The following is a 12,711-nucleotide window of genomic DNA, read 5'->3' on the forward strand; positions in this document are numbered from 1 at the left end:
GGCCTGGCTGTTTTGGGGCGGGGTCGCGGGCGCGAAGACCGGGGACACGCGTCGGTGGAGCCGGTGCCAGCGGAAGGTCGCGGGCGCGAGGTGCCCAACGGCGGGTGTCGGGTAGACGGAGGCTGTCGGGGCGACACCGGCCGCGGTGGGCGTCAGGGGCGCCCCTGAGCAAGGTGAGTAGGGCTCCGGGGAGCCCGTGGGCCTGGGAGGGGCGGGATGAGGAGGAGAGAGGGACAGAGAGGAGTTTGGGGTGTGAAACTCCCAGGAAGTTAGGAGTGTTCAGAGATGGTGGGGGCTGTCAGGACACGGAGTTAACTCCAAGGTGCTCCCAAAGGCCAGGTCAGGGGTCCTTTTGGCAAACAAACAAACAAATATTGATAGTAATGGATTATAACTCATAGAATAAAGTAAGTATCCACGAGTCCATTCTGATGGAAATAATTGGTTATGTACACATACACATGTCCGTGGATATTATGTATAGAGCTTATGTATCTATATATTGAGAGGCGGGGGATCCGCCTGGCATAATAATGACAGGCAAGAATCGCCAAGGGGAAAAATTGTAATTCTTCCTTGGAGAGACCTGCCAGACGTCACCTTTTCCAAGTCACCCAAGTTGAAACCAGCAGTAATGATACCTGTCGATAGGGTGTGCTGAGGACAGATCACCACTTCTGTGTTATTCTTGCCTCCGCTGCATTATCTAGATTTATTCGCCAGGAAATATCAGTAGATAAGTCCACATGGAGGGACAGTCTACAAAAGTACTGCCCAATCCTCCCCCAAAATATCAAGGCTGGATGAGCAGTTGGTCTGTTGGAATTCTGGGGAAGTGAGAGATCCGAGGCAGTTGGAGGCAGTTCGGAGCAGAGAGGACCGTTGGGGGCGGGGGTAGGGAGGTGGGAGGTGGTGGTGATGGAAGGCTGCTGGAGAGGACGGTCCAGGGGAAGTGTCAGCACTTAGAGGATTAGATGGCAATAGTACTGGGCGCTGAATGGGATTGCTGGGAGCGGAAACTGGGCCGAGAGCTGGGTGAGTCCTACATTCACTGTGCTGCTTGGGTCTGCAAGAGGCCCCCCCACCCCCCAGGACAGATTCCTGTTTGCCAGGATCCCACCATCAGGGCAGGAGGCCGGCAGCCATGCTGAGCTAGACATCTGCACAGAATGAGCTCCGCTGTAATAGAGATAGACGGACAGGGTGAGCTCCTGAGGCTCAAGCTAGAGGAAGGGGCTGGGCGCTCGGGGTTGGCTGGGTATCAGGGAAAGGCATCCATGTGGAAAAGTCCCACTGGCCTTTGGAAATGTGGGCCTGTCAGTCAAAGGAGAGGGTGACGGCTCAAAGCAAAGACTAGAGCTTGGCCCCACAACGACCAGAGGAGAAGTTATCGAGGGGGAACGTGTGGCTTGAGGGGCTCTGTTCTTGAGTTTCCTCACCTTTATTTATTTATTTTCATTGATTTCAGAGTGGGAGAGGGGGAGAGAGATAGAAGCATCAATGATGAGAATCATTGAACGGCTGCCTCCTGCGTGCCCCCTACCGGGGATCGAGCCCACAACCTGGGCATGTGCCCTTGACTGGAATTGAACACTGGACCCTTCAGTCCACAGGCCGATGCTCTATCCACTGAGCAAAACCAGCTAGGGCTTGAGTTTCTTCACCTTTAAATCGGGGTATGAGGAGAACCTGTCTTAAAGCAGTGTTGTGGGAGTAGATGAGCTCATATGAACTGCTTCAATATATGTACGGTACTAAACAAATGCTACCATTCATAGGGGCCACAGAGAGATGGAAGGAGCAACTCAAGGGGCTGCAGAAGATACCAAAGTGTGCCGGTCGCCAGGGCCCTGGGAGGAGCAGGTTTTGAGTAGAATGGAATCATCATGATGTTGAGCACCAGCTAGATGCCAGGTATGAAGCCTGTTACCCCAGACAGTTCTCAGGGTAGCCTTTACGGGTTTGTGTTCCATCCCCACTCTGTGATGTAACAAGGTAAATTCCTGGTCTCATCTGGATCTCGACTATTAAATGGCCCTTGGACGGAAGCACCTTGAGTCAGGGAGGGTGTCGTAGCCATTTCTGGGGACCCCCCCCCCCTGCAGTCCACATCCTGAGAGCTCTGGGCAAATTCCCAAACCCCCCAAAATTCCTGCCGCCAATGCTTGCCACTTGGGGCCCAGGTCCAGCTCTGGGCTGGGAGAGCAGGGTGCTGTGGACTGGGATAGGGGTCTTGAGGTCTGAGGTCTGTGCCAGCCCACCCAGTGCCTGGCTGATGACCTTGAGCAAATGGGTTCTGCCCTCTGGGCTTCGACCTCCGCATACATAAACCGTAGATACCACATTGGACTGGAAACTCCCCAGGGGCCCCTCTGGTTACTAGGACCATCGTTCCTCAAACTCTAATCTGCCTGAATTCCTGGAGATGTTGTTAAAATACAGATTCTAATTCAGTAGGTTTGGATGGGCCCTGAGAGTTTGCATTTCCAACAAGCTCCGGGTGCTGGAGGTGCTGGTGGCTCGGGGACCCCTGCTTGGAGTCACAAGGTCTAGCCCCGTGGTCCTCCACCCTCGCTGAAGAGTAGGGTGGCCTCAGAGGTTCCTTCTCCTCTGGAGAGAGAAGTGTGGTGCTAGGTTGCACCCCGGGCCGGTTTAGTTAATGGATGGGAGCTGGGGACCTGGCGTCAGTGCTGTTTGAAGCTCCTCGGGTGAATCTAATGTGCAGCCAAGGTTGGGGACCACTGTGCTACAGGGTGGGCAGAGAATTTAGACAAATTAGGGGTTTTCCGTTAAACCTTTCGCTTTCTGCTGCCCCCTGGTGGCCATCTTGTTCCTGCACATTCAAATGCACGCGGATCAGAAAAAGAAAATGCTGCTACTGCCCTGGGTGAATGGGCTGCCCGCTGCCCCAGGACCCACTCTGCCAGGAGGGGCTCCTCCCTTGCTCTGACGCTGCAGAGAATTCCTTAAACAATGGGGGTGGGCACTCAGAGAGGGTATCATCCGGGCCTTGGCCCGTCTGTGTTGCAGTTCCCAGTGTCTTACTCCAAAGCCCACAGTGGGAGCCATAGGAATGTAAATGGTCTCTTGTTGACTCGGAGAGTCTAGGGGGCCGTCAGAAGGCCTTGGAGGCTGAGAAGAAGGGTTTTGAAAGGTGACTTAGTGGTTCAGGGGCAGATTCAAGGAGAAGGCCAAGCCGCCCGGGCCTGCGTTCATCCCCTGTGCTCTGTCCCTGTTCATCATCACTCACCACCACCCCCCACCTGCAGGAGGGCTTCTGACCAGGGGAACTGAGGAGAGCCCTGAGGCAATGCTCCCAGCAGGGAGGGGCCTAGGGGCTCACACAGCCCCACCCTCCCCGCCTGGCCTGCAGGATGATCATAGCCCATGCAGCCTTTGTCCTGGGAATCCTGATAGACGCTTTTTATGGTGTCTCTTTCCTGCTTCCAGCTGCCAGCTGCTGTCCCACAGACTCATCCTGAGCCTTCCTCCTCCCAACCTTTGCTCGTAACGCCTCCTCTCCCTCTCACACATGCACGTCCTGGCGCCATTGCCCACGGGGTTCCTATCCCTTCTTGCCCACCTCCTCTTGCTGCAGCAGCCCAGGGTGAACTTGCTCCTTCCTCTGAACTTGCAAGGAGACCCCTCACGGCGAGATTCCTTTGCCCCTTTGTTTTCTCTTCCGTGGGAGGGTTGCTCTTTCTTAGGAGCAAAGGATGGTTTAGACCAGCGGCTGCCAACCTTTCGGACCTCACAGACCACCAGTGGTCCGTGGACCACCGGTTGGTGACCACTGGTGTAGACTTTGCTGAATCCCCTGCGTAAGAAATATTTCCCACGTATTGTGGATTGTGGACAGGCTTGTGCAGGATTGCGGAAAGCGGGTGCTCACCGGCAGGGTCAAGGTGCGAGACACCGACCTGGCCACAGGGGAAGGAGCGGAGAGGAAGAGGAAGCTGCTGGGACAAGTGAGGAGGGGCGTTGGCTGGGCCTATTCCCTCCCCAGAAATGCTTTCCTCTCTCTCGACACCTGTGCACCTATTTCCTCTTCAGAGCTCACCAGGCCTGCTGTTAGAGCCCCTCTGACCCACCAGTACCAGGTTCCCAGCCCGCCGCACTCACCGCTGCCAAATCTTCGCCAAACTAGGCGTCCTTGGTTGCTGCCTCCCTCAAGAAACTCCATGGGGGCTGGAACAGTGTCCTGTCATTTCCAGTCCCCGAGTACCAGGCCCAGGGGCTGGCCTGCAGAAAGCCATCAGTAGATGTTGCTGAGTGGTCCCATGCAGGGATGCAGCAAGAGAGAAAACGTGCCTTGTACGTGGCGGGCATGATTTTCCCACCCACAGGCGTCCTGGGGCTGGTGGAGGGTGAAAGGATAGACTCCCCGGGAGGGGTGTGCCCTGGACCCACCCTCAGCTCTCCTGGGCAGGGACCACAAGCAGTCTGAGGCTCACCTAAGGGTTGGGTGGTTTAGCAGTCGGACAGCAGGGGCGCTCTGGCCCCACCTAGATTCCTACCGCTGGTGCCTTAATCCGCTCTGTCTTGACGAAAATGCAGCAGCTCGAAGCCTTGGGCAGCTGGCTGCTCCTCTCTGGGCCGGGTGGGGGGCGGGGGCGGGGGGTGGGAGAAAGGAGACCGATCTTCCCAGCCTGCCTCTGTGGGGCGAGGAGTGATTCCCCCGGTGGCAAGTGCACCGAGTCCCCACCTCATCACTGACTGTGTGATCTTGAGACATTCACTTACCCTCTCGGGGCCCGTTTCCCTGTTTCTCCTCCACCAAATGGCAGGTCCGTCCCTCTCGGCCTGTTCTGGGTGCAGCGCATGCCCCACCACGCTGGGCCGTGGAGCTGCCCACCTGACCGGCCGTGCTTTGTCCTTCCCTCGTTGTCCTCGGTGGACCAGCGTCACGGAACCCAGCCTTCTCCCAGGGTGGGGACTGTCATCAGCTGGGCTCCCCCCATCTCCTTCCCAAAAGCCACCCGGCACAGGTGGGAGGAGAGAGCCAGCCAAGGACAGGAGCTGGGCCCCTTAAGAGATGAGCCCGGGTGGGGCCCGCAAGTGGGCCGTAGGATGCCTTTTCTGTAAGATGTCAAAACACACCAAACGGTGTGACATGTCGATTCTGGCTCCACGACGGTCCCATTTCAGTAAGAAATGTCCAGCGAAGGGGTGTTCTGACTCCGCGCTTGTCCCAGAGGGGGGTGCTGACAGAAAGGAATAACGGGGTGTGGGGTGGGGAGCTTAGCACTAACATAACGTCCACCCATTTGCAAAGCCCTGGTGCCCATATAGAAATGGGTTTCATTCGTTAAATCTGGTTGTTTTCTGAAACAAAACCTTTCAGATTTGTGTGTGTGTGTGTGTGTTCGCAAACTAAGAGGAACGTGCCTCTGAGCACACTTGGCTTGAACGCAGTTTCTTGATCGTCACAGGCCTCCAGGGACGCGAAGGTGCCGCACGTGCTGGGTGGTTCCAGCAGGAACCCTGCGATCAGGCTGAAGGGCCGCCAGGAAGTGGTGACGGAGGACGAGCCCGAGGGGCATGGATGTCCGAGCCCAGGCGTCAGTCCCCGCCTGGCCCACAAGCGGCCTCTTGCAAGGAAACAAGAGCAGAGAGACTGAGGCAGTCGGGGAGAGGCGTCATGGAGGAGACGAAAGGAAACCTCGAGAACTCGCCGTTCCTCATTCTTTTCCAGACATTGGTTGGCTGCTGGCTTGCGAGGAGCACAGAGAGGGGCCGGCGCCTCCCCCCCTGCCCCCCGCGTGGGCAGGCTGGGTGCACAGGTGCAGGGCCTTGGTGCTGACATGTTCACTCCATGAAGCAGCTACAGGTGGGGCTGGGCATGTCCACAGGTGAGCGTGCTTGGAGATGAAGAGGAGCTGACGGAGACTGCGAGGCTTCTTGCCTGGAGCCCCCGAGCCGGGGCCGGGAGCCGGGAGCCCACCAGAGAGGGCAGGGTCCCTCTCCCCGAAAATGTGGGACCCACGAAGGGAGTGGCCTCTGCTTCACGCCAGGTGTCTATGTCCGCACGTCTGCCCTGGTGAGACAGGGGGATGGGGCTGGTCTGCTGACTTCATCTCCCAGAGGGGGAGGGGCAGGAGGAGGAGGGTGTGACCGGATAGAAAGCCCGGCTGGAACTGGGGCGCCCTCCGGCAGCTGCCCAGCCTCCTGTGTCACCGGAAAGTTACCTGCACCCGGCTCCTCTGTTCCAAGGTGGTCCTAACAGTCCCAGCCCGCCTGCATGGCTGTGAGGTTTTAATAAGGTCGCATGCGCCAAAGGTTCTTTTGAGAGGGGTTCCTTTTCTTTACAAGGATAGACTCTAAAAGGGCACCTGACCTCCGTATCCCTGGGTGCCCGGTATGTGGGTGGTGGTTCATGAATGGGCATCAGGAATTAATGCCCCAAACTGCAAAGCTCTGTGCCTGCGTATGTGTGTAAATACTTCCCCCAGGGGAAGTCCACAGACTGACTGAGAGGGGTGGGGCTTTCAGATGCCTTTCTCAGCGTTAGCGCTATCGACATTTGGGGACGGATGATGCTTTGTCCTGGGGGGCTGTCTATGTATTGTAGGATGATTAGCAGCATCCCTGGCTCTCCAGGTTGTGACAATGAAAAACATCTCCAGACATTGGCACACATCCCTGGGGAGCGGAGAAGGGGACAGACTCGCCTCCAGTTGAGAATCACTGCTTGGCGATGTCCCCTGTGCAGCGAGCCCTCGGGAAGGGGCTGTTGGCTGTGCTGACGTTTAGCATGATTTCTTTTTTTTTTTTTCACTCTTTTTAAAAATTACTATTTTTGATTGATTTCAGAGAGGAAGGGTAAGGGAGAGAGAGAGAGAGAAGCATCCGTGATGAGAATCATTGATTGGCTGTCTCCTGCACGCCCCCTCCTGGGGATCGAGCCCGAAACCCGGGCATGTGCCCTGACCGGGAATCGAACCGTGACCTCCTGGTTCATAGGTCGCCGCTCAACCACTGAGCCACGCCGGCCGGGCAAGATTACTTTTCTGTCGGTCTCTGCCTACTTCCAGGCGCTGTCTGGAGGGTCCCGTGAGATCCTGCCACAGGGGTTTCTAAGTTGCTGGCCTGCAGCCCTGTTTCTTTGACATCACTGGTCCCCGAGTTTACGGGGCAGCGGTACCTGATGGGACTCAGTTTTCATGGCAATATCAATTGTGAGTTCCTTTACGATGAATGAAAACCTGGGCTACCATTAAAATTAAGCAGGCGGTTCTGTGGGGAAGGAGGCCTCGAGGTCGTCTTCGGTGGTGAACACATTGCTTTCTTTTAACCGTAAACCTCAGAATCGGGAAGGCCCAGCGGGAGGCTGCCGGGGAAGCGGAGCCGGCAGCACTGGAGGGCCCACCGTTAGGAGGTGCTCTAGGGCAGTGATGGCGAACCGATGACGCGCGTGTCAGAGGTGACACGCGAACTCATTTTTTTGGTTGATTTTTCTTTGTGAAATGGCATTTAAACATATAAAATAAATATCAAAAATATAAGTCTTTGTTTTACGATGGTTGCAAAGATCAAAAAATTTCTGTATGTGACACGGCACCAGAGTTAAGTTAGGGTTTTTCAAAATGCTGACACGCCGAGCTCAGAAGGTTCGCCGTCACTGCCCTAGAAGCACCCGCTCTCGGCGCCCCCTGCTGGGGCGTCCTGGATGTGATGAGGGCCGTTGCCTCTTGAGTGATTGGTTGTCCTCCACAGAGGAATCGGGCACAGGGCTGGCTCTCCTCTTGCTTCCCCCTTTACTCCTCCTCTGACGTCTTCCCAGTAATTCCAAGCGATCGGAGGTGTCGCTGCTCACGAGTGATGAAGGTTCATCCGGACGCTGGGAGCTGTTTCTCCGGACGCTCACGGAGCTGCTTGCTCGCAGGGCCCCGTCGGCCGTGGGTTCACCAGCGCAGCCCCTGCCATGCCTGGAACCGGGCAGCAAGCGTTGGAAAGGCTGTGGGTCCAGCCGGGAGCGCCCCTGGGTGCGCCCTGCCTCAGACCGCGGGAACCAGTGCCCACCCCGTGTTTGCCTTGAATTGGCCTCTGCTCTGCGGGGTTTGGGGGTCTCGTCTGCGACCCCGGGGGGTAAGAGTCAGAGTGAAGTCGGGCTCTGGGAGGTGCGTGTCAGGAGCGTGGCGGTCGGAGTCCCCCGGGCAGTCCCTAGGGTCCTGTGAGCTCGGTGGCCGGGGTTCCAGCAGCACCTGGGGACACTGTGGCTGAGCCGTGACAGTTAGGGTTGGGTGAGGCATGTGCGCCCCGCGAGGGGTGCTGGTTATTTTAAAGCAAAGAGGTGGTTCTCGCTGTCGCTGTTGTCCTGGGATCCTAAACGGTGGCGCTGGGAGGGTGAGGGCTGCACGACATGGACCAAGTCGATGGTGCAGGTCATCGACGTGCGGTGCTGGAGATTCTCGTTCCTCATACGAGCGTGGTCGCCATGGAGCTGGGGTATCAGGTGTGGAGGTAACTGCCAATGGCACCTCCAAGCATGCATTTCCTCGGGCTGGGCAAATGGCCCCAGGACCAGGGTGCAGTGGTAGAACAGTGCGGAATCTTCTTCTTTGCTAGACAGACCGTGGGGGCAGCGCTGGAGCACGGCCAGTCTCCACAGGTGGGGCCGGCTGGTGGGGGCACGGGGGGGGGGGGACTGCTGGGGCAGGTGATGGCAGGGTGGGCCCGGGCCCGGCCACCTTTGTAGGAACCGACTTGGCTCCTCCTTGACACTGTGACATGGTGGCGCTCCCACGTGCACCTGCACACGTGAAGGGCTTCAGCAAAGCACAGGCGGGACCTTAGATGAGCCTGGAGTGGACCTCCGGGAGGGCCGAGCGGACTTACAGACTGGCTCCTTGGTGGTGGTGGGAGGAGCCGTAGGCGGCATCTTTATCAGACCCAGGCCGCAGGTGGCTGTCTGCGAGCTCTGCTGTTGGTATAGACCCTCTTGGGAAAAGAGAAATTGGTTCTTGGGGGAACCATCAGGTGGACGGACAGGGTGGTGGCCTCCCCCGTGGGCTGGGCGCCTTGGTGTGACCATGGGAATCATGGAAAGGACTGGTGGCCTGTGACGTCCAGCTCTTTAGAAGGGAAGGGTTTCTTGCATGTACTGGGCGGGGGGCCCCAGCTGTACCAGCCGGGAGGCAGGCACCGCACTGCAGGCCTGCGGCGACCCCTGGGAGCGGGTGCTGGGCCTTCCTGTCCAGGCCGGGCTCCGTCGGCAGGAAGAGGGCGCGTCCACGGGTCGGCTCGTTGGGAGCGAGATGCCACGGCACCGGCTGGTCGCTGCGCGGCTTCCAGGAAGTCCCCTGTGACTGTTGACTTCCCGGAGCCGCTTTGCGGGTCGCGGTTTATTGCAAGAGTCTTTCTCGGTGTGTTTGTCCCGAAATGTGTCTCTAGTGGGCGGTCCCCCGTCTCTGTGCTCATGGCGCTCCTGTTCAGAACACAATGTACATTTTGCAGGGCCTTGTTTTTCTCATTTTTTTCTTCAGGTCTCGGGTTTTCTCTGTGCTCGTGTTCACGTCCTCAAGCAGCTTCTGCTCTCCCTCCTTCCCGAGGGGCCGCCTGGCTGTGCGTCCACGCGCCCGCCCGTGGCCGATGGCCTGCATCGAGGCCCGCGCGGTTTTGCCATTTATTTTTCAGATGAGCACGGACCGCACGCAGGGAGGTCCCTGCCTTGCCTTGCTTTTTTTAAAAAAATGTTTCTATTGATTTTTGAGAGAGAAAGGGAGAGGCAGAGGGAGAAGGGGAGGGAGAGAGAGAGAGAAACATCGCTGAGCGAGAGACGTCGATGGGCTGCTCCTGCACGCCCACCAGCCCGCCGTGCAGGCCTGTGCCGCAACCCGGAATCGAACCGGCAACCTTTCGGTGCATAGGACGACACCCAACCAGCTGGGCCACCCTGGCCGGCGGCCTTCCCCCTCTGATTGTCCCAACTCTTGCCCACTGGAGGGACGCGGTGCCCCTGGGATTGGAAGGCTCTCTTTCTTCCTGACTTCATTTGTGCTGCAGGGCCCTGCTCGCTGCCGGTGGCCCTGCCGGGGCTCGTGTGAGGTCCCTCTCGATCTTCTCAATAGGGCACAGGCTGTACGCCTTCCCCGCTGCCCCTGCGCTGGCAGGGCGGGGCTCTGTCCGGGAGAAGAGGCTGCGGCCGCCTCGTTGGTACCACTGCGGACAATGTGTATTTGATCTGACTCGTCAGGCTTTGCGTTTTCCTTACCCTGGCATTCAACTGCTTTCCCTGACTTGTCGCTCCCGCGATGCTGCAGCAAGCGGGGTGAGCCCTGCGAGGGCCGGGGGTGGGGGTGGGGGGTGGGGTGTGTGCTCACGGACCGGACCGGCTCTCCTAGCGGAGAGAAGCCCTGTGGCCTGGGTTCGTTTCTGCCCTAACACGTTTCCTCCGGAACGCGGGGCCTCCCTGCCGCCGGGCCGCTCCGCTTGCCCTTTCTGTTTTTGCTGTGGCTCTTCAGCGCCCCCGCCAGCCCCCGGGGCCTTGATGAAATAGCCCATCTTCTCAGGGGTGTGTCTGGACGTCAGTGATTTTCAGGAAACCAGCGGCCAAGAAGAGTGACCCTGGGAAGGGAGTCCCGAGTAGCAGCCCCCCTTCTTCAGCACTTTGGGGCGAGCTGATAACTGGGTGCTGACAGTACTCCTGGGGGCGCCGGAGGCCGGGCCGGCCAGCCCTGTGATGTAGGTCTGTGTTGTGATCAGGAGGACTCTCCCAGACTTCGCTCGGCGTGCTTTTCTTCACGGACTCTCAGAAACCTTGCTTTTCCTAAGCCTTGACCTTCCAGTTGCAATTTCTGCTCTAACAAATGTTCGCAGTCCCTCTGAAGGGGGGACGGTGAGATGCTGGGTCCTGTTGGGAGCCGCCAGGGCTGACAGCCCCTCTCCCGCCTCCTGCGCCCCACAGGCCGTGGGGTCGCGGCGGGTGGCGGCGCAGACCTCGGCGGGCCCTGCTCTGCCCGGGCTGGTGCGTCTGTCCCTGTTGCCGGAGGGCGGGCTGCTTCGGGGCCTGCAGGCTGTGCATTCACACCCCCCTGCGCGCGGTTTCGTGCCTTGAAATGGAGGAGGCCCCGTGTTCTCTCTCAGCACTGGGCCCTCCTGTCATTTACCTGGTTGGTCCTGAAGAGGGGCAGTTCCAGAGCAGCCAGTGTCCCTGGAAGATGACTGAGGGCAGAGGGAGGGGCCCATCGGAATCCACGAGATGGACAGGATGAGAGACGGGCCTTTCGGGTGGGGCTCCGGGAGGCGCCAGAAGGTGTGATGGTGCCGGCTCAGCAGCCTGGGCCCCGGGGGCAGGGCTGGGTCTGCTTAGTTTCTTCTCTGTATCACCCCCAGGCTGAGTGCAGCCTCACGCCTGGGGTTCTAGCTCCGAGCTCTGGTTGTCCCACGTGAGACACGTCACGGCTGAGGAGCGGAGTGACGGTGGGACGTGCTGTCTCCGACGAGCCGCACGTCGGGGCGGGGCGCGGGGCAGCGGCTGTGGATCGCCGTGTCCCTGTCGCTGGTGTAACGTGAGGGGGCGCGTGCCCTTTGTGTACACCCGCGGGATCTGAGCTCAACTGCTCTCTCAGCCTCTGACCTTCCGTCCAGCCTGGGTTTTTTGCGTCTCTGCTGGGTCCCCCCCACCACCACCCCCAGCGCCCAGGGCCCTGGGGCACTCCCACTCATGCACCTTAAAAGTGTCCACTTGCAAGGGTGACAGACAGTCCCCGCAACCACTTCGGTCTCTGCCTTTTTCTCCATTAGGGATGATTCTTTCCACCTGGCCAGCACTCCCACCCTCCTCCCCGCAACTGAACAAGCCCCTCGGGGCGCGTGTGGTCTCTTCGTAGTGTATGGTATCTCCCCAACCCGCCTGCCTCGCCTGTCCTGGCAGCTGCTCCCCGAGGCCACTTCCCCCTCCCCCTCGACTCCTCACTGCTCATGGACATGGAAGACCCTGAGGCTGGGTACCCGGGGAGGGTCTGTGTGCTGTCAGCTCTGTCCTGGTCGGCTGCCGGCTGCCGCTGGGTTGGGGAGCCTGCAAGTATTTTTCTTGGGGGTGGGGTGGGTGGGCCCCTCTGGAGCAGAGGGTGCATTGAAGCTCAGGCCTCAGTTCATGGCAGATTGTCACCCAACCTTCTGTTACGATGTCATACGAGAGAATGGCACCGGATCCTCAGCAGGCTCGCTGCACCTTGCTCTGCTCAGCAGGTGTTTTCTTTGCAGCCCTATTGCACTTACACTGCGGGTACCGTTTGCTGGGAGCGGAGAGCCAGGGAGTGAGTCTGGCTTCTCTGCACTGGCCTGGTCGCAGGTCCTCTCATGTCCATCTTCATCTTCACTTTTATTTACTTCCTTCCTTTGCAAGCCATGACCGCTCCATCCCCGTAAGAGGAAGCTGATGGGCGCCAGCGTGTTCACTCCCTCTTTGTTGAATGAATGCCTGTCATTGGCAGCGGCATGACATGTTTTCTGCTCCTTCGATTCCGCTAGCTTTGTGCTGCTGCTTTTCTTCTTCAGTCAGTGGACAAGCGGGCCGGCTCTTTGGGCTGATGAGGTGCTTTGGCGAAGGGCACAGGGTGGGGGGTGTTATGTCATTTCTTATTCTGTTCCTTTTTACACTGTTTAAAAAAATTTTTTTAGAGGACATTTATTAAAGCTGGGGACAGTGAAACAAGGAAGGGCCTAGGATAGAAGAAGTGACAGGAGAGAGACGAGGCGGGGACGGGT

This window comes from Myotis lucifugus, unplaced genomic scaffold (assembly GCF_000147115.1).
Source record: "Myotis lucifugus unplaced genomic scaffold, Myoluc2.0 scaffold_88, whole genome shotgun sequence".
Lineage (NCBI taxonomy): Eukaryota > Metazoa > Chordata > Mammalia > Chiroptera > Vespertilionidae > Myotis > Myotis lucifugus.